Consider the following 25,908-nt stretch of genomic DNA (forward strand, 5'->3'; position numbering starts at 1 on the left):
CTAGCAGCTGGCCTTAATATGAGTTATATAGTTTATGCCCCAAGGCGAGTTGGAATCAATCACAGTGTCTTAGGGAAAGACATTTTGTGCACTTTATGCTGTGTACCTGTCTCACAGCTCTGAACATTTCTCCCCTCCATTAACATAGTTCTCCTTGTAGGAGTTTGAAGGGAATATAATGGTACCCGGAAAATATCTTCCATCAGATGTAGGGTAAGAAAAATAAGTGCCTTCTGTGTTGCTCATCTACCATTCTGCCATTTTAATTGCGGCTCTTCATAAGTTGTGCATGTATGACTTAATGTATGCCTATTGTATCTTTTGAATTGCATTTAAAGATCTAAGGGAACCTCATCAAACTTTACTCTGATAATAGGAAATCCTTCAAATGACAATTCTTTTTCCATAGATAGAATTAATTTTTTCACAAACTACCCATTTTCTAAGAGTTTAAAAATCCTATTTACATTCCAGAGAATATACTAGTTCTTCCAATTGCACTACAGTATTTGACTCTGCAAATACAGATGCCAAGGACAAAGCCAGTTGAGATGGGAGCAGGGGTGAAAGTAGCAATCATGTTTCTCTAGGCATCCTGATGAGATTGTTATTCAGTACAGGCCATATTGCGCTGGGGACTGCATGCTTGTGGGATTCAAAGGTCCCAATATTGCATATTTTTATTCCCATTCCTTTCAAGAGGTAAAGGATTTCATGATTTTGCATTATTTTATATTCTTATGTTTCTGCATTTCTATAGTAACCTCTAAGACAGCAAAGTGTGTCCTGAAAGCTCTCAGTCGTCTTGCTGGCAAACATTGCAGGGTATCCTGTGACAAGGCTACTTCTCTAGGAATGGCTGATTTGCCTCCCTCATCCCCCCAACCATCTGACCATAAGGCCTGCAAGCCACATTTTTCAAACCTCTGCCCCAGCTGAGTTGGTTAATATGTACTATTCTTTGTCTTTTAAATTCAGCTTGATGTAGAATTACTACCAGTGATTTTATATTCTACCAAATAACATTTTTATGTCACCAACCTAATCAGAAAATCCCAGCTCAATCAGAGTTTCTCAGAGCTGAGCTACAAAACGGCCTCCTATTCCAATTTTTAATCTCTACCTTGAGATAAATATGCAGAAAGGCTCTATAGGCAGCAGTTAATCTGACAGTGATTTCTTTACATCAAAATTAGTTTCTAAAAATTATTTCTAAATTAAAAAAATTCACCTCAGGAAGTAAGTTTGCAGCAGTCTTTATATACGGGCTTTTGCATAAGGAAAGGTTCTTCAAATCATGTTTTCTCTTTAGAAGAACGGAAGGAATTTGACATTTATTGAGCACTTACTACATATCAAGTGATGTGCAGAACGTTCTCACTGACCTTAATAAATTCATCTCATTTAATTTTCATAGCAACCCCCTTGAATAGTTATTATGCCCACTTTCACATATGAAGACAGAGAGAGACCAGTTGAGGTTTGGTGACTTGCCTAAGGTTGCACAGATCTCAACAGGCAGTGCTGTTTCTTAACCTACATCTGCCTGATTACAGAGCCTATGCTCTTTTCACCACGTAGGACTGCCCACTTATTTCCTGAGCATCTTGTTTTCCTGCTTCTAGTTAGCTTTATAGTATACCTAAATTTTAGCCTTCTAGACTCACTTTGTTGCTTTCTCAGGTCATCATTATGTTTATTGTTGAATTGCTATCTACTTTCAGTAGAACAACAGAGGCAGATTAAGGCCAGGTGCATCAACGCCAAGCAATCACCTGTCCCGTGATTCTCTGTAGCTTGTCTTCCTTTTTCTTAGCACAAGGAAAAACTCTATAAGCCATGTTCATTATAACACACGAATTTTTCTCTTCTCCTAAATTTCATAAAAGCTTGTAAAGGAACTCTAAGGAGAAGTGAGTCAATGAAATTGCAGAAGAAGATCCATGCTTATCACGTCTATTTTTAAATAGCTAGGACAGGAATCATTAAATCAAAAAAAGCACAGGAACATAAGTTCTTGGAACTGGAAGGCATTTTAGAGATCATTTCCAAGGAAGTGGAATAAGTTTCACCTTGCATATTGACTCTGATGGTCTGCTAGCAGCTGCCTGGATTGCTCAGTTGAGAATTGTGAGGCTTTATGCAGGTTCAGGGAAAATGGCGCCATGATTCATTAGGAGTATCGGCCGTTGCTGAAAAAGACACTGGGAGAATCATGTTTTCTCCAAACCTACCTTTGCTCAATTTATTTAAACCCCCCTCAATTTCAAGATACATAAACTGAGACCCAGAGAGGAGAAATGACTTGCTGAAGATTTCACAGCCAGGTGGTGGCAGTGTCAGAACTAAAACCCAGGTCTCCTGCATCCTAGACTGACGCTCTTTCCACTTGGCATCACTGTCTCCAGACAGACGATTTCCTACTTTGCACATAAATCCAAGCATATTAGGTTATCTCTTTGACATTTTGAATGAGTTTACTACCCATGAGCTCCCCAAATTCCTTAAAGTTTTCTTTAGAGAATAGCTTAGAGGAATTCTTTAGAGGAATAGCTAAGGCTTATTTCTTCAACTACAACATTGGATATCTATATTAATTTAAGAATAAGTTAAGAATAAATATAGTTTTTTGGGGGGGGGGATTGAGATGCAGCATCTCATTCAGGTGATGGGATTCAGTGTGCATGTATTTCCAAGTTAATCTCTCTCTTAGGATTGCCTTGAATGTGACCTCGCTGGTATCCCAGCCCTAAAGCATATTGGCTTCTTCTCATAGATCCAGAAAATTTGAATAGATTCTTGTATCAAACCTGTGAGTTTATTTGCCTCTTCCTCTTTTTGATGGTAATCATTTCACTCCTGTCTCTGTGACCGTGTCAGGTCACACATGTAATGGTTATGATACCCTCCTTTTAGCCTACTGCATTATGCTCCTTCCCTCCTCCACAAAGCCTTCCTTGATGCATCGCAAGAGATGATGATTTCATCTATACCTCAGACTGGGCATATAAATCCCTTTTTTCATATCCACTATTTTTTCATAGTGAAAAAGGAATATAATGATTGAGTTAGAGTTCCATCATGCTTGATTTTCATGCAATTGTTTATGCAATTTGAGTTGAATTCAGCTAATCTAAGCTGTCAAGCTCCTGACGATATAGTACTGCCTTTACAGAAGCTTCTTTCCACAAAGTTTCCTTTTCTCTTGCTGGAAAATGCTCCATTAAATGTATTATTTAGGTGCAGATTAACTAAAAACTCACCTTACTGCCCTTCAAGCTAATTGCTTCCTCCAATCTAGACAGAGATAATGGTTTAGATGTTTTTCTTAACTAATACGATTTAACGTTTTCTCACAGCTTTATTCTCTCTTTTGATTCCCAAAAATATCATCCCCAGTTGGTTGACAATTGTGTTGCCTAGGGCTTGTTACAGAAAACGTGTACAGTATCATCTTTCATCTTTTCTATGGACATTCTCCCTGTGAATCTAGGAGGCTCACTGTATTCGTTTCTTATGTCTACCGTAACAAATGATTGCAAACTAGGTGGCTTAACACAACACAAATTTATTATCTTCAGTTGTGGAGTTCAGAAGTCCAAAATGGGTCTCAGCTGAGCTAAAATCAAAGTGTCAGCAAGCCTACCTTCCTTTCTGGAAGGTTCCTTTCTGGAAGGTTCCTTTCTAGGGCAAAATCTGTTTTCTTGCTTTTTCCACCTTCTAGAGGCTTTCCACGTTCTTTGACTTGTGGCCCTCTCACAAAGCCAGCAATGGCTGGTGGAGTCTTTCTTATGATGCCATCTCCCTGTTTCTGACTCTTCTGCCATCCTGGTTGCCATGTAGGGGTCCTTGCAATTGTATCAGTTGCGACTGGATAATCCAGGAAAATCTTCCCATCTTGAAATCCTTAATTTAATCATACCTGCAAATCATACCTACAGTTTCTGGGAATCAGGACTTGGCAATCTTTGGGCGACCATTATTCTCTCTACTATAGTCACTAATAGGGAGTTAGGATAACACACCTATGAAGTCACATGTCTGCTTTTTCCAACATTGAAAAAAATGATGCAGAGTGTTTCTGGGTTCAGAACAGACATAGAATTTCAAGGAACCTACTTAGTATATGCATAGGGAAACAGACTTGACTACACAGCTACACATTTAATTAATTTGAGTGAAAGGAATTCCTTCAGCTGAAACACATATGTCATCTATCTTGGAATTGCCATTAAGAAATATTCAGAGCTTGGCAAAAACACATCCCAATGACATTGGCAAAATCAGTTTCCACCTGCTTGCTTTAGGCCTGCCACTGTGCCAAAGAACACATTAAATATGATTAATCTATTTGGAGATGGAAGTTGGAATTGCTTATCAGCAAGGCCTGAATGAACAAAAAAATTTTGAACAAAGCATTACCCTATTTATTCATTCTATCAGAAAGAGAAATTGCATTTAACCTTATCTGTAAATGCTTTACAGTTTAACTTTCTTTTGACTAACTTACTGTGTATTTTGGTTCCCCAAATACATTATGGGAAAGACAATTTCTGAGTTTACATTGTGATTTATTTTGTTAGACTTAATACCTTTACGAAAAGGTAAATACCTACCTCTTTGCTTTTGTTTTTCGTCTCCTCTATATAATCACAGGACTCTTAGCTTGATTGTGGTGATGGCGTCCTGGGTGTATGTATTGTCCACATTTATCAAATTGTATACATTAAATATGTGCGGTTTTTTGCATATCGATTATACCTCAATAAAGCTGTAACTTTTTTTAATTAAAAAAAAAGAACCTAGAGTGTAAGGATGACCCCAGAGATGACAGAGAGCTTTCCCATGAAGGCAACACCAAAGCAAGCATTCAATGATTACTGAATGCTTGCTTGACTTATTGATTCATTTATTCAAAACTTGTATTGGTTATCAATTAACTGCCAAGAACTATGATAGGAAGGGAGAATGAGAGCGACAACAGACATAATCCTTCTTTGCTTCTTTGTGAGACTTACAGTCCTCGGAAAAAGAGATCCTAGGAATTTCTTTGGTGGTCATTCTTAATGACCAAAATGACCAGAGAGTTGGTAAGACATTTTGGCCTGTTTACTAAGTGCCCATTCCAAAAACATGAAAAAATATCACATTGAGCATGCTCAGTCTTTTTTTTAAATGAGCATAGCCAAGCCGTATTTGGTTAGCTAGATTTTATAACAGACTGGTCTCATCTATCTATGAGAGCTGTTGTCTTAGCTTTTCATGCAAGAAAAATAATTTTCCTAAAATATGCTAATGATTGGTGGGCCAAACAAATGGCATTGCAGGAGAAATGTGAATCACCATGTGTTTCTAAGCAACACAGAGGAAAGGTAAAATGCTGCTAGTTATCTGAATATGACTCCAGAACTTTCACACAGTATCCACCTTAACACCTTAGAGGCTGCTTTCAGTAATGAAATGCCCTATGACTCTGGAGGGGCAAACTGAAGCCTTCATTTTATTCAGGCAAAGTTATTTTAGGCTCTCTGTTGCCATAGCAAACTTTCATGACTTTGCTCAGTCACCATTTCTAAAAGAATCAATGCAGCTCTGAATGAGGTCTGCCCAAGCTTCTCCCTTGCTAATTCCCTGCTATTTCAGTCTACTTAGCTACCATATGTTAGGGCCTTACCTGTAACTAATGTGATATCAAAGTAATTGGTTGAAAAGTAGAAAATTCCATAGATAGGGACTAATTTACCATTTTCACTGATTTTTTTTCCTGAATTCATTTAGGCTCATAGATTGATCTGTTTTAGACTCAGGTGGATATACTTCTATCATGTCATTATTGCTATTCACATTTAATAAAATCAATTTAATGATAACTGAATAATATTAAGTTTCTGTACTTTCTAAACTGAAGTCAGGTATGTATGAAGTATCAACAACTACGCTCACAGACACTGTAGTCATCCTTTCTGATGCCTTTTAATGAGACATATACAATTTATTCCTAGGTAATCCTTCCTAAATTTATGGGAGAATCTTATCTACTACTTCTACATTTTAGTTTTTTGAGATACTTCACTTATATTGAAAAACTATGTATTTTTTCTACTTTGTTGAGGCATGATTGACAAATAAAAATTTTATATATGTAAGGTATACAACATGATGTGTGTGTGTATATATATATATATATATATGTATTGTGAAGTGACTACCACAATCAAACTAATTAATCTATTCATCACTCCACATAGTTACCATTTCTTTTTGTGGTGAGAACACTCGAGATCTATTCTCTTAGCAAATTTTAAGTATACAATACGATATTATTAACTGTAGTCAATGTGCTGTGCATTAGATCTCCAGAACGTACTCATCTTATAACTGAAATTTTGTATTCTTTGACCAACAGCTCCTGATATCACCCACTCCCCCAGCTCCTGGTAACTGCCCTTCTACTCTCTGTTACTATAAGTTTGACTTTTTTTGGATTGCTCATATAAGTGAGATCATAAAGCATTCATCTTTATCTATTGGCTTATTTCATTTAAACTCCCCCAGATTCATCCATGCTGTTGCAAAAGGCAGGATTTCCTTTTTTAAAGGCTGAATAATATTCCATATTGTGTGTGTGTGTATATATATATCTATATATATATATAATTATATATCAATATGTATCATTTTTTTCTCTATTCATCTGTAAACAGACACTTAAGACTGTTTGTATATCTTAGCTATGGAGTACAGATATCTCTTCAAGATACTGATTTCATAAAAGTATACCCAGAAGTGGAATTGCTGGATCACATAGTAGTTCTATTTTTTCATTATTTGAGAAACCTCCATTCTGTTCTCCATAGCGGCTGCACCAATTTACATTCCCACCAACAGTGCAAGAGGGTTCCCTTTTCTCCACATCCTCACCAACACTTGTTATCTTTTTACTTTTTGATAATAGCTATTCTTACAGGTTTGAGGTGATATCTCATTTTAGTTTTGATTTGCATTTCCCTGGTGATTAGTGATGTTGAGCACATTTTTAAATACATGTTGTCAATTGTATGTCTTCTTTAGGAATGTTTATTCAGATCCTTTGTCCATTTTAAAATCAGGTTATTATTATTTTTGCTATTGATTTGTGTAAGGTCCTCATATATCTTGGATATTAACCCCTTATTGAACATATAGTTTACAAATATTTTTTCCCATTCTGTAAGTTGCCTTTTCATTTTGTTGATTGTTTCTTTTTCTATGCAGAAGCTTTTTAGTTTGATGTAGTCCCACTTGTTTATTTTTGTTTTTGTTACCTGTGCTTTTTGTGTCATGTCAAGAAAATCATTGTCCAGACCAGTGTCAAGGAGCTTTTCCCCTGTGTTTTCTTCTAGGAGTTTTATGGTTTCAGGTCTCTACATTTTCTTTAGTTCCTTCTTTCAAGAAAGAGGAACAGTGGGTTCATAGCACCATTAGTTCTCACTGGTTACTTACAGTCATCAGGTGTTCACCTTTCTATTTTAAATTGCTTGCCTCTCTGCCCTCTGTGGAATCCTAATTGAGGAAGAGAGCAATCTCAGGCCTGTAGGCAGTAGTGTGCTGATAAATATTTAATAACCATTTCTCTGAAAAAACTTAAAGACCTGATGCTAAGGGTAGAAGTGTATCCTCCCAAACTTCATATGCTGAATTTCTAGTGTCCAGTACCTCAGAATGTGACCTTATTTCTAAATATTCACTTTGCAGATATGATTATTAAGTTAAGATGAGGTTATACTGGGGTAGGTTTGACCCCTAATCCAATATGACTCATGACTTTAATAAAAGAATGCCATGTGGAGGGAAAGAGACACACATAGAGGGAAGATAATGTGAAGAAAGATTGGAAGGAGACAGCCATCTACAAGCCAAGGAGAGAGGCCTGGAACAGATCCTTCTCACATAGCCTCAGAAGGAACCAACTCTGCCAGTCTTGATTTCAGACTTCTAGCCTCCAGAACTATGAGACAATCAATTTCTGTTGATTAAACCCCCCAGTTTTTGGTAATCATTACCACAGCCCTAGCAAACTTAATACACCTGATTTGTAGCATTTGCCTATTTTCATGGAGCAAATACTCTCACCATGGCTAATTTCAGCCTACCAGTATACTATCACCAAACACAAAGTTATGAAGAGACATATACAATCAAATCTCCCAAGCTGGTTTGTTCCAGCACCAGCAAAGCACTGCTTGTGAATCAACAGATTACACCCTATTTGGGCTACATATAAAAGCAGTGAACAGGTAGGTGATCCTGAGGTAAACAGAAACAGCCCATTAAAAAATAATGTTTATATTCTTATTCATGCTCCACTCTCCAAGATAACTGCTTTACATAAAGAAAAATGTGTTTTGAAGAAGAAGAACAAGATGAGTAGAAGGAGGAGAAGTGACAGAAACCATATGGCTCACAAAGACTAAAGTATTTACTATCTGTTCTCTTTACAGAAAATTTTGCTAGTCCTAGAAGTAAAGAATAATTGGAAGCAGAACAGCACTTGGTCAAGTTAGTTCCACTTAGGGGAAAGACATTGGGAGGAATTTGTGCCATTGACAAAGCAATGAGGACATCAGGAACACAACTGGTGTTCTGTATAGAAGAGTTAACTTGAGTCTGCTGACTCCAGAAGAAGATTTTGGGCATTGTTGATCTGATTCTTCTTCCACTGACTTAGTTTAAGGTAGTGTAGGTATTATATGGTTAGAAATATATATTGTCTCACCTGCTGTATCTTGTGACATCAATTCCTATAAGGAACCCTGAACTGGGAAAAGGCAGAAATTCACTCTTAGTTCCCTATGTAAATTGACCTGTAATCAGTCATGTAATCCCAGCACCCTGCTACTTAGATTATTCTTCTACCATTACCATTTGTCCACAAGGGTAGTGAAAATAAAGTAGGAATGCATAAATCTATTGATATTATTATTATTGGTATTATAATTATTATTCTCATTGTGGATTAAGTGTGCTTCAAAAATGCAAGGTTCTTCCTGCATAAAAATAATTAAAACTTTTCTCTATAAAAGCATATATAAAATGAAATGTTAAATAACCAGAAAAAAGGATGCATGTATCATACAAGAATTACTAACCATTTTTTAGAAAACAATAAGGAAAATATAAATGTTCCAATAGGAAAATGGGCAAATATTTGGTTAGGTAACTCCCCAAAGAAAAATATATATGGTCAATTAAGAAGGATGTTGTAATTTTACTGGCGTTAAGTGGATTAATTACTGACAAATTACTTGACATATTTGTTCTCATTGCATTTGACAGTAGTGAAATGACAAACATTTCCATATATTTACCAAATATTTACTGACCACCTACTATGTGCTAGACACTGTATACAACCCCTCCCCCACCCAGGAGTGTTAACCAGGACTTTGTTCCTAATATGTAGGCTTATCCCTAGGTAGAGGCATGTCAATAGCTCTTTTATGTTTCAGTAACTACCCCCACCCCTGCAAAAAACCAAAAAATCAGAATTTCCCGGTACCCAGAAGTCAACCCTAAACAGACTTTGGTTTAGAAATTCTAGATTCAAAGTCATGAACTCAAATATCTGTAGAGGTCAGGCAGTTTACCTAAGAAACGTGGGGAACTGGAGTGTGCATGGCTTGTCTAAAGAAAGCAGTTACTATTGGATCCAAGAGATTTTGCCTTGCAAAGAATGTGGACTAGTGTTCCCAGATCTTTGAGGGTAGGAAGAGGAAGTAAGTCTGGGTTTTGCCATTAATGCTCTCAGTTTTTAATTGTTGGAAACTAATGTTAAGAAGAGAGAACAATGTGAGGGATTTCAAAGAGGCATCTTCATTTGGCTTGTAGAACTAAAGTTTCACTCGTAGTTCTACATGTGACTTATAGAACTGAAGTTTGCAACATCTAGTCTAGGCTGGAGAAGGAATTAAGGTTAGTCTGACCAACCCTCAGGAGGCTTGGAGGCCGTGTGGCTCAAGAAGAGAAGGTTGACTCTTTCAGACGAGGAGGAAAGACAAGGAATCATGAGTTCTGCTGATGTCAGGGACTTGTACTGCCCTCCCAGGCTGTGCCTTGAGGTGGCAGGGCCTTGGACACCAATGACTGTGGAGGAGGTGGGATGCTTAGAACCGTAGTAGTTCAGAGAGCAGTGGTGGTGGCTGGGGATCTCACCTCTGAGAGCCTGAGAATAGTCACTGGGGAGGAGATCAGCCACATTGTCCAGTAATATCGCCTTTATTTCTCCTAAACTCTAATTTCTAAGGTTCTGAATTTGTTTGTTTTTTTTTTAAAGAGTAAATTGAAGAAAACATATGCAGTATATCTTATATCCCATATTTCCTGGAGCATTCTGTTTCTGCTGCAGTAGAAATCAAGAAATGCAAATTAAGATACTCTGTTTTTCATCTATAATTTAGCAAAGGATGAAAAATGAATGAGACAGTATTATATAACATTTTGCATCATAGATTCTGACTACAAATACCAACTCTTCTACTTTCTGTATCCTTTGGCAAATACCAGATATCCTATATCCTATAAACATATACCCTTTCTGAGCCTCAGTTTCCTTATTGGTAAAATGGAGCTACTAAGAAAATCTACTTCTTAGGATTGTTGGCTCAGTTAAGGTAATGCATGTGAAGCGCTTAGAACAGTGTCTGGCACTGGTGAAATCTCTGATGACAATACCTATTAACATGAACAAAGTGTTCAAGATAAGGGCATGGTCGTGAGGCAGGATGACCTAACCCTGAGGACTTCTGAGACAGAAGCATCTACACGGTCAGTGTCATTGGCATGGCCCAGCAAGAAAACAGACAGGGGCATTTCAGAAAAGACAAAGCCAAGGAGAGAGTAGGGTATATCTGAGGCTGTGAGCGTGGCCCAATGAATTAAAACTGGGGAGGGGAAGAGTGGACGGAAATAAAACTACTAACTTGTGCAGACCAGAGTGAAACTTTGAAGAGATTTTCCCCTCAAGAACAATCGCTATGACCTTCGTGTCATCTTGTTCTCAGAAGCAGCATCATGACATTTCTTCTGAGAATTTAAATTCTCACACTGGCCTGTCACATGCTTGCTTACACGTTGGCAAAAAGACAATGAACTTGATATGCGCCATTCCCTGTCTGGAGACGTGCTGCAGGGCACAGCTTTCACTGAAATAGCCTGTAATATATGTTTTCCTTTTGTTAATGCTTCTGTTAAGTTAGTTTAAAACACTTAAAATTCCAGAGCCAAAGCACAACTTTGGAAGCTATTTATGAAGTCTGAGGCTTTTATAGCCAATTCCTATGCTGAATTTCTGAATAAGGTTATAAGGTATAAAAATGTATTTTAATTCCACTGTAATATAATTTAAGCTTGATTATGAAAGTACATATGTTTATCTTTAAATTAAATGAATGTGTTTCTGGTTTATTGAATGAATTTGCAGGTTTCATAGACTTGAAAAAAATTCACACATCTGGATGGATGATACATGGTTGTGACAGAATTACTCCTGTCTTTAATCCCTGGAGCGAAAAACATGATTTGTTCCAGCAGGGATTTTGTGGAGGTTTTGTCTTCCTTTCTTTATATTAAAAGCAACTGTGTATTGATTTCCAAGCACATCTTGACATGTTCTTTAGCATCTTGTTTTATTTTTTTCTTTAGTTATTTAAGGTCACTGATTTTGAGTAAATCTGAAAAAAAAAAAAAAAAAACCTTGGTTGTGGAAGACTTCACTTTAGCACAATCTTGAATTAGCTGGTAGTAGTTTTCATTTCCAATGTTGGCAGCCATATTCATTGAATCACTTTTATTCTATTGACTTTTCAATGAATGATTTTCTTATTGGTAGCCAAGCAAATGGCAAAGATGCACCAGTGGCTGATTAAAATGAAGAATACCTCCTAACTCAACCAGCATCAGTGACTTATATCCATCAACAAGTTATCGGTAGAGGACAATGAGACTAAGAATGTAGCCTTCTGGAATAATTGACATTTTGGCAGCTGATACTATTCAAGCAGTGAACCATTACTGGAAGCAACTTTCAGGAAAAGTTTGACATTTAAAATAAAAATTGTTAGCATATTAAACATTGAAAAGACCTTTTTGAGGGGATTAGAACATGTGGGAAATAGGCACAAGATAGGGAGGTCTAATTTTTGCTAAGACCAATTATGTTCCACTCACTGTGCTGGCCTAAGCACATACCTTATTTCATTTACTCCTAACAATATTTATATTAAATTAAGCAGGTGCTTTTATTACCTGCATCTTACAGATGAGGAAATTGAGAAGTTACTTTGTTCAGGGTCATATGTTAGTGATGGTAGATCTATGGTTGCCTAGCTCCAAAGATCATTCTCTCAATCATTAGGATTTATGAGTCACATTTAATTCATTCCTAGTAATTTAATCACTTGGCATAGTTTGATTTTGAACCTGACTAATTTGTCAGAGGAATATAGTAAATCACGATAGAATAATAATAAGCATTTACTATGTTCTCGGTTATGTGCTATACTCTTTTTTTTTTTCTACCTACCACACAGGCTTTATAAACAACTTTATTGAGGCATAATTCACATTATATACAATTCACCCTTTTGAAGTGTATAGTTCAATATTTTTTAATATATTCACAGATACATGCAACTATCACCACAGTCTATTTTATTTTATTTTATTTTTTTAAACATTTTTATTGGAGTATAATTGCTTTACAATGGTGTGTTAGTTTCTGCTTTATAACAAAGTGAACCAGTTATACATATACATATATCCCCATTTCTCCTCCCTCTTGTGTCTCCCTCCCTCCCACCTTCCCTATCCCACCCTTCTAGCTGGTCACAAAGCACCGAGCTGATCTCCCTGTGCTATGCGACTGCTTCCCACTAGCTATCTATTTTACATTTGGTAGTGTTTATATGTCCATGCCACTCTCTCATTTCATCCCAGCTTACCCTTCCCCCTCCCCGCGTCCTCAAGTCCATTCTCTAGTGGGTCTGTGTCTTTATTCCCGTCTTGCCCCTAGGTTCTTCATGACCTTTTTTTTTTTTTTTTAAGATGCCATATATATGTGTTAGCATACAGTGTTTGTTTTTCTCTTTCTGACTTACTTCACTCTGTATGACAGACTCTAGGTCCATCCACCTCACTACAAATAACTCAATTTCGTTTCTTTTTATGGCTGAGTAATATTCCATTGTATATATGTGCCACATCTTCTTTATCCATTCATTTGTTGATGGACACTTAGGTTGCTTCCATGTCCTGGCTATTGTAAATAGAGCTGCAATGAACATTTTGGTATATGACTCTTTTTGAATTATGGTTTTCTCAGGGTATATGCCCAGTAGTGGGATTGCTGGGTCATATGGTAGTTCTATTTTTAGTTTGTTAAGGAACCTCCATACTGTTCTCCATAGTGGCTATATCAATTTACATTCCCACCAACTGTGCCAGAGGGTTCCCTTTTCTCCACACCCTCTCCAGCATTTATTGTTTGTAGATTTTTTGATGATGGCCATTCTGACCGGTGTGAGATGATATCTCATTGTAGTTTTGATTTGCATTTCTCTAATGATTAATGATGTTGAGCATTCTTTCGTGTGTTTGTTGGCAATCTGTATATCTTCTTTGGAGAAATGTCTATTTAGGTCTTCTGCCCATTTTTGGATTGGGTTGTTTGTTTTTTTGATATTGAGCTGCATGAGCTGCTTGTAAATTTTGGAGATTAATCCTTTGTCAGTTGCTTCGTTTGCAAATATTTTCTCCCATTCTGAGGATTGTCTTTTCGTCTTGTTTATGGTTTCCTTTGCTGTGCAAAAGCTTTCAAGTTTCATTAGGTCCCATTTGTTTATTTTTGTTTTTATTTCCATTTCTCTAGGAGGTAGGTCAAAAAGGATCTTGCTGTGATTTATATCATAGAGTGTTCTGCCTATGTTTTCCTCTAAGAGTTTTAGTGTGTCTGGCCTTACATTAAGGTATTTAATCCATTTTGAGTTTATTTTTGTGTATGGCGTTAGGGAGTGTTCTAATTTCATTCTTTTACCTGTAGCTGTCCAGTTTTCCCAGCACCACTTGTTGAAGAGGCTGTCTTTTCTCCATTGTATACTCTAGCCTCCTTTATCAAGATAAGATGACCATATGTACATGGGTTTATCTCTGGATGTTTTTGGATGCAATGTCCTATAAATATCAATTAAGTCCATCTTGTTTAATGTATCATTTAAAGCTTGTGTTTCCTTATTGTTTTTCATTTTGGATGATCTGTCCATTGTTGAAAGTGGGGTGTTAAAGTTGCCTACTATGATTGTGTTACTGTCGATTTCCCCTTTTATGGCTGTTAGTATTTGTCTTATGTATTGAGGTGCTCTTATGTTGGGTGCATAAATATTTACAATTGTTATATCTTCTTCTTGGATCGATCCCTTGATCATTATGTAGTGTCCTTCTTTGTCTCTTGTAAGTCTTTATTTTAAAGTCTATTTTGTCTGATATGAGAATTGCTACTCCAGCTTTCTTTTGATTTCCATTTACATGGAATATCTTTTTCCATCCCCTCACTTTCAGTCTGTATGTGTCCCTAGGTCTGAAGTGGGTCTCTTGTAGACAGCATATATATGGGTTTTGTTTTTGTATCCATTCAGCCAGTCTATGTCTTTTGGTGGGAGCATTTAATCCATTTACATTTAAGGTAGTTATCCATATGTATGTTCCTATTACCATTTTCTTAATTGTTTTGGGTTTGTTATTGTAGGTCTTTTCCTTCTCTTGTGTTTCCTGCTTAGAGAAGTTCCTTTAGCATTTGCTGTAAAGCTGGTTTGGTTGTGCTGAATTCTCTTAGCTTTTGCTTGTCTGTAAAGGTTTTAATTTCTCCATCAAATCTGAATGAGTTCCTTGCTGGATAGAGTAATCTTGGTTGTAGGTTTTTCCCTTTCATCACTTTAAATATGTCCTGCCACTCACTTTTGACTTGCAGAGTTTCTGCTCAAAGATCAGCTGTTAACCTTATGGGGATTCCCTTGTATGTTATTTGTTGTTTTTCCCTTGCTGCTTTTAATATTTTTTCTTTGTATTTAATTTTTGATAGTTTGACTAATATGTGTCTTGGCGTGTTTCTCCGTGGATTTATCCTGTATGGGACTCTGTGCTTCCTGGACTTGATTAACTATTTCCTTTCCCATATTAAGGAAGTTTTCAACTATAATATCTTCAAATATTTTCTCAGTCCCTTTCTTTTTCTCTTCTTCTTCTGGGACCCCTATAATTCGAATGTTGGTGCGTTTAATATTGTTCCAGAGGTCTCTGAGACTGTCCTCAATTCTTTTCATTCTTTTTTCTTTATTCTGCTCTCCAGTAGTTATTTCCACTATTTTATATTCCAGGTCACTTATCCGTCCTTCTGCCTCAGTTATTCTGCTACTGATCCCTTCTAGAGAATGTTTAATTTCATTTATTGTGTTGTTCATGATTGTTTGTTTGCTCTTTAGTTCTTCTAGGTCCTTGTTAAACGTTTCTTGTATTTTCGCCATTCTATTTCCAAGATTTTGGATCATCTTTACTATCATTATTCTGAATTCTTTTTCAGGGAGACTGCCTATTTCCTCTTCATTTGTTAGGTCTGGTGGGTTTTTACCTTGCTCCTTCATGTGCTGTGTGTTTCTTTGTCTTCTCATTTTGCTTAACTTACTGTGTTTGGGGTCTCCTTTTCGCAGGCTGCAGGTTCGTAGTTCCCCTTGTTTTTGGTTTCTGCCCCCAGTGGCTAAGGTTGGTTCAGTGGGTTGTGTAGGCTTCCTCGTGGAGGGGACTAGTGCCTGTGTTCTGGTGGATGAGGCTGGATCTTGTCTTTCTGGTGGGCACGTCCACGTCTGGTGGTGTGTTTTGGCGTGTCTGTGACCTTATTATGATTTTAGGCGGCCTCTCTGCTAATGGGTGGGGTTGTGTTCCTTTCTTGGTAGTTGTTTGCCATAGGGTGTCCAGCACTGTAGCTTGCTGGTCATTTAGTGGAGCTGGGTCTTGGCATTGAGATGGAGATCTCTGGGAGATTTTCGCCATTTGATATTACGTGGAGCTGAGAGGTCTCTGGTGGACCAATATCCTGAACTTGGCCCTCCCACCTCAGAGGAACAGCCCTGACGCTTGGCTGGAGCACCAAGAGACTGTCATGCACACGGCTCAGAATAAAAGGGAGAAAAAAAAGAAAGAAAGAAAAAAATTAAATTAAATTAATTTAAATTAAAATTTTAAAAAGTTATTAAAATAAAAAACAAAAAATAATTATTAAAATAATTTTTTTAAGTAATTATAAAAAAGAGAAAGAAAGAAAGAAGAGAACAACCACAGAAACAAATTCACCAATGATAACAAGTGCTGAAAACTATACTAAAAAAAAAAAAAAAAACGGATAGCAGAACCCTAGGACAAATGGTAAAAGCAAAGCTATACAGACAAAATCACACACAGAAGCATACACATACACACTCGCAAAAAGAGAAAAAGGGAAAAAATGTATATATCGTTGCTCCCAAAGTCCACCTCCTCCATTTGGGATGATTCCTTGTCTATTCAGGTAGTCCACAGATGCAGGGTACATGAAGTTGATGTGGAGATTTAATCCGCTGCTTCTGAGGCTGCTGGGAGAGATTTCCCTTTCTCTTCTTTGTTCGCACAGCTCCCGGGATTCAGCTTTGGATTTGGCCCCGCCTCTGCGTGTAGGTCACCTGAGGGCATCTGTTCTTCGCTCACACAGGGCGGGGTTAAAGGAGCAGGTGATTCGGGGGCTCTGGCTCACTCAGGCTGGGGGGAGGGAGGGGTACGGATGTGGGGCGAGCCTGCAGCGGCAGAGGCCGGCGTGACGTTGCACCAGCCTGAGGCACTGTGCGTTCTCCCGGGGAAGTTGTCCCTGGATCACGGGAGCCTGGCAGTGGCGGGCTGCACAGGCTCCCGGGAGGGGCAGTGTGGAGAGTGACCTGGGCTCTCACACAGGCTTCTTGGTGGTGGCAGCAGCAGCCTTAGCGTCTCATGCCCGTCTCTGGAGCTCCTTTAAGCGGCGCTCTTAATCCCCTCTCCTCGTGCACCAGGAAACAAAGAGGCAAGAAAAAGTCTCTTGTCTCTTGGGCAGGTCCAGACTTTTCCCGGACTCCCTCCCGGCTAGCCGTGGCGCACTAGCCCCCTTCAGGCTGTGTTCACGCCGCCAACCCCAGTCCTCTCCCTGGGATCTGACCTCCGAAGCCCGAGCCTCAGCTCCCAGCCCTGCCCGCCCTGGCGGTGGAGCAGACAAGCCTCTCGGGCTGGTGAGTGCTGGTTGGCACCGATCCTCTGTGTGGGAATCTCTCCGCTTTGCCCTCCGCACCCCTGTGGCTGCGCTCTCCTCCGTGGCTCCGAAGCTCCCCCCTCTGCCACCCGCAGTCTCTGCCCGCAAAGGAGCTTCCTAGTGTGTGGAAACCTTTCCTCTTTCACAGCTCCCTCCCACTGGTGCAGGCCCCGTCCCTATTCTTTTGTCTCTGTTATTTCTTTTTTCTTTTGCCCTACCCAGGTACGTGGGGAGTTTCTTGCCTTTTGGGAGGTCTGACGTCTTCTGCCAGCGTTCAGTAGGTGTTCTGTAGGAGCTGTTCTACATGTAGATGTATTTCTGATGTATTTGTGGGGAGGAAGGTGATCTCCGCGTCTTACTCTTCCCACGTCTTGAAGCTCCCTCCGCAGTCTATTTTAGAACATTTTCAACACCTCAAAAAGAAACCCTTGTATCTTGTAGCTATTAATCCCCTATGCTCCCAACAACTTCTGCCTCAGCCTTAAGCAATTATTGATCTATTTTGTCTCTATAGATTTGCCTGTTCTGAGCATTTCATATGAATAGAATCACATAATATGTGGTCTTTTGTGACTGACTTCTTTCACTTAGCATAATGTTTTTAAGGTTCAGCCATGTTGTAGCATATATTAGTTCTTCATTCCTTTTGATGTCTGAATAATATTCTGTTGTATGGATTTGCCACATTTTGTTTATCCATTCATCAGTTGATGGGCATTTGGGTTGTTTCCATCTTTGGGTATTATGAATATTGCTGCTATGAATATTTATGTACAAGTTTTTGTGTGGACATATATTTTCATTTATCTTGGGAATATACCTACAAGTGGAATTGCTGGGTCATACAGTAACACTGTTTCACTCTCTGAGAAACTATCAAACTTTTCCAAAGCAGCTATACCATTTTACATTCTCACTAACAGTGTATGATGGTTCTGATTTCTCTAAATCCCCACCAACAGTTATGATTATCTGACTTTTTGATTCTAGCCATCCTAATGGGTATGCAATTGTATCTTTCTGTGGTTTTGATTTGTGTTTTCCTGATGAATAATGATGTCAAGCATCTCTAATGTTCTTGCTGACCATTTGTATATCTTCCTTGGAGAAATGTCTATTTAGATCTTCTGCCCATTTTAAAAGTTGGGTTATTTACCTTCTTATCACTGACGTGTAAGAGTTCTTTATATATTCTGAATAAAAATCCCTTATCAGATACATGATTTACAAATATTTTCTCCCATTCTGTAGGTTATTGTGCTATATTCTTTACATGAATTATTTAAGTTGATCTTTACAACAGCTGTATGAGATATTATCCTTCTATTTTTTTTTAGAGATCAGAAAACAGGCTTAGAGTGGTTAAGTACCTATCCTAACTCACAGTGCTAGCATGGGATGGTTCCAGGATTTGCGCTTAGATCTCTATTGGAATTTCAGTTAAAGTTCTCCATCCTCTTGCCTTGATGCTCATATATGCTGTTTGTATTTGAGGAAAGAAATTGAATCTTAGGATTGTATTGCCCTGTCTATTCTTCACTCCTGGACATTCCAGTGGATAAACACTGAAGATGAAAACACTTTGACAGTACTCCTCAAATTGATTCTCTGGGGACTGTGCTGATTCCCAGCAAGAAGGTGTAGCCACAAGGCTCCTGAGGTAGGTTGAATTGATGTTCTGAGTCTGGATTTATAAGCATGGGGAATTGTTCTTTTAAAAGACAATGACAAAGAGAACCCTTTTAATGTGAGCCAGATGCAGCCATGATTTTGATTAAATGTTTGCTGGTAACCATACTTAGGTGGGAACATCTGCCTACTGATGAGCTCCCTGGAGTTTTAGCAGGTGAATTTATGTAGGAAATACAACTCCAAGTACTTCTTCCTGAGGAGAGATGTTAGGCAAAAAGAAGCTTACTTTCCTTTCTTCCATTTTTTGTCCACCTGCCATTTAGGAAGCCTAAGTAAATACATTTCTGTATTGGGATAATACCACTTCCCCTTGGCCTTCCGTCTTCCCCAGCTTTGGCTTTGCAGGTGCCCAGTAAGTGTCGGTGCTTGCATCTGGGCCACATCTGTGCAGGCATCTTGGGTTGTCCAAGAATAGTGCACGGCTCCATAAGCCTATAGTAGCAACCCTCTGACATTAGAATTTGCTGTTGACATTTTTCATACACACTCACACTCTTGAGCAAACACTCCTCTCCTTTCAAATCTACCCTCTTAGATGTCCTTACTAGTCTGTCTTTGAAATGCTGGCTCATCATACAGGATACATGATATTTAGAGGAAACAGGTTTCAATGGGTGTTTCTGGACTCTTCTTAGTTCTAGGTCAGCCTAGATTAAGCAATCTCCAGTCTGGAGGGCTTTACTCACCTCCCAATCTGCCATGCAGTCACAAGGTCCGTCTTGTCTTACCACTTTTACTTCAGTCACCACCCTGCAGATTATCCATCGTTAACTAGACCCTTATTCACATATTGCTCTGCACTTGACAAAATTGGACCCAACTCTCTCCCCAACTTCATAAGCCCTTCTTTCCTGCCCTCTGGAACTCATAGTCTATCATTAAGAAACTCCCCAGTAGCTTCAAGTTCTTCTCTCAGCATTCCCTTAATCTCTGTTTTATAACTGGAATATGGCTGTGCCTTGAGGAAATCACTTCCCCTGCAGTCCTCTTGAGCAAACGTTAGTTTTCCTCACATACCCCAAGGAGTCGAAGTGGAGTAGGTGGCTGCTCCTCATCGTCACTTTCAAACCATTTCTGCTCCTTTCTCTTTCAAAATTCAGAGCTCATTTGTAGTTCTTGCTGTTAGATAATATCATGTGCTACCCCATCTACCCCATCTTATGTCTTTACCTTCATTCATTAGACACTTTCCTGAGTCTTCTTCTTCTCCACTTTTATTACTGCCACCATCTTGGCAACTTCAACATCTGTCATCTATGTGGATATTCATCCAGCATTTTTGGCTTTGCAAATCTTTCATGCCCTCAATTCCAATGATAGTTTTCTTCCATCATACTTAAGCCACTCACTCTAATGCTCATGCACTAGACGTTGACATTCTCAAAAATTACAGCAACTCTGAAATCCTGATTTTAAAACATACATCTCTTGGGCTACAACTGATTATTCTTCCTAGCAAAATAACCTCTCTCACATGCAGGTACACACACCTACACACGCCCAACTCTAAAAATTCTTCAATTTTGAACTCCAATCTGTGAATTCTACTACTTTTCAGCATCAGCCACATTTCTCTTTTCTCATTTCCTCATTGCTTGACAATTTATCATTAGTATCACTTACTTTCATAAACCTTCATCTCCCTACTCACTTTCCCACCCTAGTACTTCCCTGGCAAAACCACAGCCCTTGTTAAATTTAGCTATCTACCTACTTTGTTCCTATATACAAGTGATGGATATTGCTGTAGAAATTTATAAGACAAAGCTAACTGATCTCACCTTAAATTCTTGACCACATATCTTGAATTATCAATCCTTCCATATTATGCACCCATTTCCATTATACAAAATGAATATCCAATACTTTATCTTCTCCTCAATTTCTCAAAACCCTACCCTCACTCTTGTTATTTTATGCCCTTATCTCATCCTTCACTGAGAAAACTGAAGAGTCAAGAGAAAATTCTTTTATATCTTCCCCACCAAATCTACCATCTTACCTGCATTTGTAATCATACCATAATCGTTTCCTTCTCCACTGTAAAATCTATAAATATTACTTGTTCTCATGTAAATCCAACATTTCCACATTTGCTACGGATCCCATCTACTAGTGCTCTGAATACCCCTCTTGCTTTCTTAATATTTTTTCTTCTGCAATTATCCCTTTGGTGTTTTATATCATCAATTTCATTCAGTCATTTATATTGGCTAGATGTGTTCTAGAATCTACCCTCTTAAAAATACACTGTCTTAATACCAAATCCCCCTCCAGGTATAGTCCCATATTTCTCCTCCCCTTAGCGCCAAAACTCTCAAAAGAGATTGTCTATCCGCCCCTCACTTTCTGATCTCACATTTTCTCCTTAATACACATCTAGGTTTATATTAAAATATTTTCCACTCTTTCAATTTCCTTTTTATCAAATTTACCAATGACCTCTATACTAACAAGTTCAATAGTCATTTGTCTGTCCCTATAGTACCTGTAAAAGGTATTTAATAAAGTTGACCATTTTTTACTTCTTGAAACATTATCTGCCCTTTGCTTTTGTGTTGCTCAATTCACCTGTTTTTTTTGTTCCCTCCTTTTCAACTCTTTTCATTATATACCTAGGAGTAGAATTACTGGGTAATATGGCAAGTCTATGTTTAACTTGTTGAGTAACTGCCAAAATGTTTTCCACAGAGGCTGTACCATTTTATGTTCCCATCAGAAGTGTATGAGTGTTTCAATTTCTCTACATCCTTGTCAATACTTGTTATTTTCTTTTTAAAAAAGTTATAGCCTTCCTAGTGGGTGTGAAGTGGTATCTCATCGTGGTTTTGATTTTCATTTCCCTAACGACTAATGGTATTGAGCATATTTTCATATGTTTGTTGGCTATTTGTATATCGTCATTAGCACAATGTCTATTTAAGTCATTTACCTGATTTTCAGTTGGGTTGTTTGTATTTTTGTTGTTGAGTTGTAAGAGTTCTTCCTGTATTCTGGATACTACACTTTTATTAAATATATGATTTGCAAGTATCTTTCTTTGGTGTGCCTTTTCGCTTTCTTCATGGTATTTTTTTGCAGAAGAAAACATTTTAAAAATTTGATATAGTCCAATTTACTCTTTCTTTGTTGCTTGTGCTTTTTTGTGTCATAGCTAAGAAACCATTGCTTAACCAAGTTCTATATGTTTTTGATCCCCATAACTGACCAAAAAAATTCAAACCCATTCATTCAACAGAAATATTCATGGCCACCTACTATGTGCCAGGCTGTACTGTAAATATTGGGGATAGTGATGAACAGGATGGTGGAGACAGAGATTACTAGCTTATCTCCAACATTTAAGTTCTCCTCTTCTACTAGGTAGACTACATTTCTCATTTTCTCTTGTAGTTAAATGCGGCTATGTGAGTTTTTCCCAATGAAATGGGAGCAGGAGTAATGCATACCCCTTTTGAGCCTGGCCCATAAATATTTCCATGTGCCCTCCTATATGCTCCTTTCTGCTTCTGCAATTGGAATGGAGATGTCCTGGCAGAAATGACAGAAACTGCTTTTTTGCCACTTATCTCAATAGGGTTGTGACGAGGATTAACTATGTATATGAATATTTAGCATAATTGCTACATAGAGTTAGTGGTCAATAAACGTTAGTTTCCGTAATTATTATTACAGTCTTTGGGTGCTATAGTAATCACCCAGGATGGGAAAAATGTTAGAAACCCCTCATAATTCAGCAGATAGTACAATTAAGTCTGCTCTTTTGTGACCAGTGTGTCAGACCTCCTGATGCTAGCAGTCTTTTCTCTTTCTACACAGTTTCTCTGTGATGAATCAAGATAATTCTAAGCCACCTTAAATAATATTTAAAGGACCATAATTTGGGAAATACTAATCTAGTGAAACGCAGTTTAACTGAAAACAATATGAGAAGTGTGGTTATAATGGTTATGAGAATTCTAAACTGTGCTAAACACCTTGCATTTACACAACATTATTCTATAAAAGAGCCCTACCACTTCCTCTTCCCCTACTTACCTATATCTGATAAGAAAGCTCAGGTACTCTCTCTTCTGCGAGCCAGGAGGAAGTTCAGACTGTGCAAGCCCTGACCTGTGTGTGGGAACACTCCAGCTTCATCCCCTTACCACCATAAAAGCCAAGCCATCTCCTTCTTCTGCTCTCTTAAGCCATTCTTGAACCTGCTTGAGAGCCTGCCCTGCTCTCCCCAGAAGGCCTCCGTATGTAATAAATTTTTTCATACTCTCTAGGTGTGTGTGTCATCAGTCTCGACATCCAAACCGAATTTTGGTTGAAGGATCCATCCCGTCTCTGTGGTGTGATTACAACAGTTGGCCCTGTAAGCAGGACATCAAGGTGCTATCCCTTACCACCAGGGGTCTTTCTTCTCTTGCTTTGGCTTTCTAACTGGCTCTGCTGTATGCTGGTGAACATGCACTTGGGCTACTGCCTGCTGGCTAGCTTGTGCTTTTAACTTGCTTCTTTGTGCTGCATTTGTTAGTCCTACTGAGTGTCTGCTAAAGCTTTGACCAACATAAGTCAGTTTAGCCACTTGGCATATAGTGAGAGGATTATTGGATTGGGACCCTCCTTAAAGCAGTCCTGAATCGTGTGTCTCAACCTGGACCTATTTGTGATTCTCAGATTGAATCACGTGTTTCAATTCCAAAATAAGGTGTGACTGACACTAACCTCAAAGAAATGACTCTTACCTTGTGAACACTGGTTGTGTCTCAACCACATGTTGGCCCCCTTTCTATATAGAGCTCAGGAGAAAGACTGACAGTCTGTTCAATATACATGTCCATTGGATGGTCACTCGTGTGGAGGAAGAGCAGTTAACTATGTGGGATGCTGAAGTCATACTTCTAAAAGTAAATAGCTCACTAGTAACTTACAAAATGCTTCTGCTGCTGCCCCTGTGCCTCTGTCATAAATAAAAATGATCCTGATCCTCAGACCTCTAGAGAAAAACATCTGTGTCACCTCTGTGACAAAGCCAAGAGATTAGTTCAACCGTTGCCATGGGGAAGTCCATAACACTGATGGTACTGACTTGATTTGAGGTTCTCTGGAAGAAGAAACTTATAAAAACGTTTACCTATAAGAACAATAACATCTGCAGATCTAATGTAAAAAACAAAACCCAAAACCCCAAACTGTCAAAGTCTTCAAAAACAAGAAGTCTAAAAAACTGTCACAGCCAAGAGGAGCCTAAGAAGTTATAACATGGAATGACTAAATTTAGTGTAGAATCTTGGATGGGATCCTGGGACAGAAAAAGAACATTAGGTAAAAAATAAGGAAATCTGATGAAGTACAGACTTTAGTTAATAATACTGTTTCAGTGTTGGTTCACTAAGTTGAACAATTGTACCATACTAATGTACAATGTTAATAAGGGAAATTGGTTGTGGAGTATATGAATATGATCTTCACAATTGTTCTGTAAATCTAAAACTGTTCTAAAATAAAAAGTTTTTAAAAAACCACACAATACTAGGTGATGAGATCTGGGAGACAACAGAATTAAACACTGAATGGGGGTGGCCATGTGGAATGGTTTGGAGAGAACACCCTCTCCCTAACATGTACACCACAAGAATTGAACCAGAGAAGATGAGGAAGAGTGGAAGGTCAATTTGGGCAGGCTCTTTAATGGGTGTTGAAGAAGCACTCCCTTTCTCTAACGAGAGCACCTAGACTCCTCTGCACCCCTCCCCTCCCCCCATGTATCTTCAAGGGTGGTGCTTTGTGATGTCAAGCCACCCCAGGGCTACCATTGGCTGGAGGAATTCCTTGCTGACCAATCAAAGCTGATGGGTGTGGCTCTTCATTGTCCTGGCAGGGTATATATAGAGAGGCCAGGAGCCTTGGAGTAGATCACACTGTTGCTACAACATGGCAGAGGTAACTGAGAAACCACAGGAGCCTAACTCCGATTCAGAGATACAAACTGCAAGTTCAGAACAACAAACGCCAAGGGTCACAGGGCAGAGAAGAGGAAGACCCCTTATCAACCCCAGGACTATGAAGGTGAGAAGGTCAAATTACCCTACTCATGAGCCTCCTCTTCATCCCCCACCCAAGACTTACCCTGCCCTTCCCTGGCACAAACCCCTTCTCAATCCACACCCATTCTCTCAAAGTTCTCCTTCCCATCCTCTTTCCCCAAATCAATATCTTTCTGTATCACTTTGTTTTCCTACCAGGTATGGAAGACAGTCAAGAGGCAAAATCAACCCCTCAGCAGAGTGTGAGAAAATCTAAAAAAGAGAAGAAGTTAATGATACTAGTCTTCTACAACCGGCGGAATAAAAAAAAGGATAAAAAGCCAGAGGAGGATGAAAAAGTCCCAGAGAGCTCTTCCAGCAGTTCATAAAGTGCTTCCCTGTGTCTATCAGGTGACTGAGACCTTGCTGTCTCTGTTTTCTCTCCAGAAAAAGCACTGGAGAAATGGTCACTTGTGTAGAGATCAAACACAAATGGTCACCTGTGTAGAGCCCAAATAAAGCACTCAGCTATTGATCAACAAGCTGTAACAAGATGTGTGTGTATCTCTGTCTGTTCTTCGATGATGGGGAGCGAAGGAAGGCAGGAAGGGGCAGGCATGTGAGAAGGGAGGGAGGTAGTATCCTGCCAGTTTGGGGCCCAGACCAGCCAGCCCATAGTTAGCCAGACACTGGGAATAAGGACTGGGTGAGGACTGAGCTCTGAAGACAGATTTCTTCCTGAACACTTTATCCTGCTGGTGAGGAGGAAAAGGACTTGGTGTTTCTGTGTGTGTTTGGGAGGTCCCAGATGGGGAGAGGGGTGATGTGTGGGTGGTGGCAGTGTGTAATAATCTGATTCCACTTTTGATG

The 25,908-nt window shown here is 38.8% G+C and overlaps 1 long non-coding RNA gene across 1 annotated transcript in view; it reads left to right on the forward strand.

The window, feature by feature from the left end:
- Positions 1 to 25,066, forward strand: part of LOC132357983 (uncharacterized) — an 81,724-nt gene extending 56,658 nt beyond the window's left edge. Inside the window, exons 2-3 of the long non-coding RNA XR_009500376.1 lie at positions 23,296 to 23,384; positions 24,894 to 25,066. This is a non-coding gene — a long non-coding RNA (uncharacterized LOC132357983). The remainder of the gene's footprint in view (positions 1 to 23,295; positions 23,385 to 24,893) is intronic.
- Positions 25,067 to 25,908: the final 842 nt, after the last annotated feature.

The sequence above is a fragment of the Balaenoptera ricei genome, chromosome X (assembly GCF_028023285.1).
Source record: "Balaenoptera ricei isolate mBalRic1 chromosome X, mBalRic1.hap2, whole genome shotgun sequence".
Classification (NCBI taxonomy): domain Eukaryota; kingdom Metazoa; phylum Chordata; class Mammalia; order Artiodactyla; family Balaenopteridae; genus Balaenoptera; species Balaenoptera ricei.